We start from the raw sequence: 5,818 nt of genomic DNA, 5'->3' as shown, positions 1-5,818 counted from the left end.
ATAATATTTAAGAGAGGCCAACTCTCGATGTAAGTTGCAGGTCTTAAGTATGTACTAAACTGTTATATATCTCTGTTGTGACATCCTTAAGACATGGGGTCTTAATTAAGGATGTTAGAGTCTATTGTTAAATGAGAACGGACTGTGTTATTTTGAGTCTATCTACCTACTTCTCATTCTCAGCCTTCTCTCCCTCCCTTTATTGTCCCCCCTACTTCCTTCTCCCCTCCCTCCCTATATGTGTATTTCTCCCCACGACCCCACGCTCCCACCCCCACCATGCGACCCCACCATGGGACCCCACGCTCCCACCCACACCATGGGACCCCACGGTCCCACCCACACCATGGGACCCCACGGTCCCACCCACACCATGGGACCCCACGGTCCCACCCCCACCATGGGACCCCAACATTTCCACCACTCTCACCAGTATATCGGTTCTCCTACCCCCTATTTCATGGGACGCCAGGGAGAGGTGGGCGGTCTCCATTACGATATTAAATACTGCTGCATTATGTATACCGCTGTGTCGCTGCTCTGCGGCTGTCCTCCCCACCCTCCCCCACCCCCCTCCCTCACAGCCACTCCCCCCTTACCGCCCCCCACAGACCCCCCCCCCCCCTCCTCCTCTTCCCCCATCTCACCATTCCCTTGTGTGCCATACTGGCCTGTTATGGGTGATTGAGTACTTACCTACCAGTAATTACCTATTAGTGTCTACGGGATGTGTGGTCTAGCTCTGTATGCCCCCGTTCACTGGTCTTGTACCTGTGGCGTTACAGCCCGACTACTTTGACTTTCAAATTCTTTGTCGAATTGTCGGCCTTTACGGTTGTGGATGGAGGTGGCTTCCATGACTTCCTGTGTTGGAGCTTAAGTCTTTCCTCTGAGTGTTCACGTGTGGTGTAATTACCTGTGTGTGATTACCTAAGTGTAGTTACAGGATGAGAGCTACGCTCGTGGTGTCCCGTCTTCCCAGCACTCTTTGTCATATAACGTTTTTGACAAAGTCTTGGCCTCCACCACCTTCTCCCCTAACTTGTTCCAACCGTTTACCACTCTGTTTGCGACAGTGAATTTTCTTATATTTCTTCGGCATCTGTGTTTAGCTAGTTTATATCTATGACCTCTTGTTCTTAAGGTTCCAGGTCTCAGGAAATCTTCCCTATCGATTTTATCAATTCCTGTTACTGTTTTGTATGTAGTGATCATATCACCTCTTTTTCTTCTGTCTTCTAGTTTTGGCATATTTAATGCCTCTAACCTCTCCTCGTAGCTCTTGCCCTTCAGTTCTGGGACCCACTTAGTAGCATGTCTTTGCACCTTTTCCAGTTTGTTGATGTGCTTCTTAAGATATGGGCACCACACAACCGCTGCATATTCTAGCTTTGGCCTAACAAAAGTCGTGAACAATTTCTTTAGTATATCGCCATCCATGTATTTAAAAGCAATTCTGAAGTTAGAAAGTATGGCATAGGCTCCTCGCACAATATTCTTTATGTGGTCCTCAGGTGATAGTTTTCTATCTAGAACCACCCCCTAGATCTGCAGGCGATGAGTCACAATAACGTGGCTGAAGTATGTTGACCAGACCACACACTAGAAATTGAAGGGACGACGACGTTTCGGTCCGTCCTGGACCATTCTCAAGTCGATTGTGAGAATCGATTGTGAGAATCAATTTCACAATCGACTTGAGAATGGTCCAGGACGGACCGAAACGTCGTCGTCCCTTCAATTTCTAGTGTGTGGTCTGGTCAACACCCCTAGATCTCTTTCTTTATCAGAATTCTTTAAAGATTTCTCACATAATTTGTACGTTGTGTGGGGTCTATGTTTTCCTATTCCACATTCCATAACATGGCATTTATTAACATTAAATTCCATTTGCCAAGTGGTGCTTGCTTTGTGCTCCATATACTTATTTTGCCCAGGTCATCTTGAAGGGCATGGCAATCATCTAAGTTTCTTATCCTTCCTATTATCTTAGCATCATCAGCAAACATGTTCATATAATTCTGTATACCAACTGGTAGATCATTTATGTAGACAATAAACATCACTGGTGCAAGAACTGAACCCTGTGGTACTCCACTTGTGACATTTCTCCAGTCCGATACATTGCCTCTGATCACTGCCCTCATTTTTCTATCAGTCAGAAAATGTTTCATCCATGTTAGAAGCTTACCTGTCAACCCTCCAATATTTTCCAGTTTCCAGAACAACCTCTTATGTGGAACTCTGTCGAAAGCCTTTTTTAGGTCCAGATAGATGCAGTCAAACCAACCATCTCTTTCCTGTAATATCTCTGTTGCTCGATCATAGAAACTGAGTAAATTCGATACACAGGATCTTCCAGATCGAAAACCATACTGTCTGTCTGATATTATATCATTTCTCTCTAGGTGTTCTACCCATTTAGTGTTAATTATTTTTTCCAATATTTTGACTATTACACTTGTTAATGATACAGGTCTATAATTAAGGGGGTCTTCCCTGCTTCCACTTTTGTAGATTGGAACTATGTTAGCCTTTTTCCACACGTCAGCTACAACTCCTGTAAACAGGGATGCCTGAAAAATCAGTTGAAGTGGAATGCTGAGCTCAGGTGCACATTCTCTCAGAACCCATGGTGAAACTCCATCTGGACCTACTGCTTTGTTCTTATTTAGCTCCTTGAGCATTTTTTCCACTTCGTCTCTAGACACCTCTATGTGCTCTATGTTGTTCTCTGGAATTCTTATTGTGTCTGGTTCCCCGAAGATTTCATTTTGTACAAACACACTTTGGAACTTTTCGTTTAATGTTTCACACATTTCCTTTTCATTTTCCGTGAATTTATTTCCCATTTTCAACCTCTGAATATTATCCTTTACCTGCAATTTGTTGTTTATGAACTTATAGAATAGACCTGGTTCTGTTTTACATTTGTCTGCAATCCCTTTTTCAAAAATTTCTTTCTGCCTCTCTCCTCACTGCCGTGTAGTTGTTTCTCGCATCTTTGTATCGCTGGTATGTTTGGGGGTTTGGCCTCTTCCTGTATTGATTCCATTTTTGTGTCTTTTGGTCTCTGGCCCTCTCGCACTTTCTGTTGAACCAATTCTGTTTCCTAGTTCTGCATCTCTGTTTTGGTATAATTTTTTTGTGCCTTTATCATATATTTCACATGGTGTAATTACCTGTGTGTGTGTGTGTTCACCTAGTTGTGCTTACGGGGGTTGAGCTCTGCTCTTTCGGTCCGTCTCTCAACTGTTAGTCAATCAACTGTTACAAACTAATTATTTTATTTTATTTTTTCACACACCCGGTAACCTGTGTCAGGAGACCAGACACAGGATACCGAATGGGAAATGAAGTACTTCATGAAACGGAATGAGAGAAAGATCTAGGAGTTGATATCACACCAAACGAATAACATCTGCGGCATATGCGAGGCTGGCTAAAATCAGAACAGCCTTCAGGAACCTGTGTAAGGAATAATTCAGAACCTTGTATACGGCATATGTAAGACCAATCCTGGAGTATGCGGCCCCGGCATGTAGCCCGTACCTTGTTAAGCACAAAGCGAAGCTGGAAAAAGCTCAGAGGTATGCCACTAGGCTAGTCCCAGAACTAAGAGGCATGAGTTACGAAGAAAAGCTACGTGAGTTGCACCTCACGACACTGGAAGACAGAAGAGTAAGGGGAGACATGATCACTACCTACAAAATTCTCAGAGGAATTGACAGGAGTAGATAAGGATAAACATTTTAACTCGAGTGGTACGCGAACAAGGGGACAGGGGGAGACTGAGTGCCCAATTGAGCCACAGGGACATTACAAAGAACTTTTTCAGTGTCAGAGTAGTTAACGGATGGAATGCATTAGGCAGTGATGTGGTGGAGGCTGTCTCCATACACAGTTTCAAATGTAGATATGATAGAGCCCAGTAGGCTCAGGAATCTGTACACCTGTTGATTGATGGTTGAGAAGCGGGACCAAAGAGCCAGAGCTCAACCCCCGCAAGCACAACTAGGTGAATACAACGAGGTGAATACACACTGAAATTGTCAGGAGTCATAACAGATGCTGTGTTTCCAAAGGACTACTATATAGTAAGGAAAGAGAGGGAAGGGAGAGGAGGTGGAGGAGTGGCCCTGCTGATAAGGAAGGACTGGAGTTTTGATGAGATGGAAATTCCGGGCTGTGACGGGTTCAGAGATTACATAACAGGAACTATAACAATGGGTGGACCTAAGATAATAGTGGCAGTCATTTACAACCCTCCCCTAAATGACAGAAGACCTAGACAGGAGTTTGATAGGAACAACATGGCAACCATTAATATAACAGAGAGAGCAGCTTCAGTTGCCTGCAGGAGTGGCTCCACACTCTTTAAATCATGGGCGATTACAACAATGGAAAGACAGACTGGGAGAATGGGGACCCACATGGTGGTGCAGATACGTGGAGAGCTAAACTCTTGGAAGTGGCAACAAGGAACTTTCTGAGCCAACATGTGAGGGAACCCACAAGAATGAGAGGCAATGATGAACCAGCTAGACTCGACCTGATATTCACCTTGAATGAGTCAGAAATAAGATAAGTCAAATTTGAAGCCCCCATAGGAATGAGTGACCACACTGTGTTGATATTTGAGTATGTGGTGGGGGTAGGGATAACCTATCCAAAGATGGGATCGGAAAGGAAAAGACTAAATTACCGAAGAGGAAAATATGACGAGATGAGGAACTTCCTAAGGGGAATACCATGGGAAACAAAACTCGGAGAAAAGACTGTACAGGATATGATGGACTACGTCACCCAGAAGTGCCAGGAAGCTGCAGACAGGTTTATCCCGACCCAAAAGGAGAAAAATGAAAGCCAACAGAAGAATCCGTGGCTCGGTCAGTACTGTATGGTAGCGAAGCAGTTGAGTACAAGAACTAGGAGAAACTACGGGAATATCAGAACACCAGAGAGCAGGGAATGTGAGAAGAATGTGCAGAAGAAAAGTGAAGAAGAAATGTGCAGAAGGAAAACAGAATGCAGATGTTATATACACGGATTTCGCAAAGACATTCGATAAATGCCAAATGCTCTTTTAGATGTCTTCGTTCTTATGTGATGTGCAAAAACAACTTGTACATTTGCCTCCCTCTCCTTCCCGAGGCTACATAAACTCTTTGCGGAAGCATTATTTCAAACTGTAACTGAAAATGGACTGCAAAGGTTTTGTATTTTTGACTTTGTATTTTTGCACAAAGCTCACTCCACTTTGTTCATTTGTACGTACTGGAGTGAACGATATGGAAGAAAATGCAGAATAGAACCAGTGAAGAGCAGAGGTGCCATAGGCACAATCAGAGAACACTGTATAAACATCAGAGGTCCACGGTTGTTCAACATCCTCCCAGCGACTATAAGAAATATTGCCGGAACAAAAGTGGAAATCTTCAAGAGAAAACTAGATACTGTTCTTCAAGAATTGCCGGACCAACCAGGCTGTGGTGGATGTAAGCCTGCGGGCAGCTCCAAGTAACAGCCTGTTGGACAAAGCTCTCACAACTCAAGCCTGGCCTCGGTTCGGGCGTAAGGAGTAGAAGAACTCCCAGAACCCCATCAAGCAGAGAGAGATACCAGAGGGCCAGGAATGAGTACCTCAGAGTGAGGAGAGAAGCAAAAAGACAGTATGAAAATGACATCGCAAGTAAAGCCAAGACCCAACCTAAACGGATCCTCAGCCACTTCAGGAAAACAGCAGTGAAGGAAGAGGTGATGAAACTCAGAGAAGGAGAGAACAGATACACAGAGAATCAAACCAAGCAACTTTGGA

This window comes from Procambarus clarkii, chromosome 76, assembly GCF_040958095.1.
Source record: "Procambarus clarkii isolate CNS0578487 chromosome 76, FALCON_Pclarkii_2.0, whole genome shotgun sequence".
Taxonomy (NCBI): Eukaryota; Metazoa; Arthropoda; class Malacostraca; order Decapoda; family Cambaridae; genus Procambarus; species Procambarus clarkii.
This window is presented reverse-complemented; position numbering follows the sequence as displayed.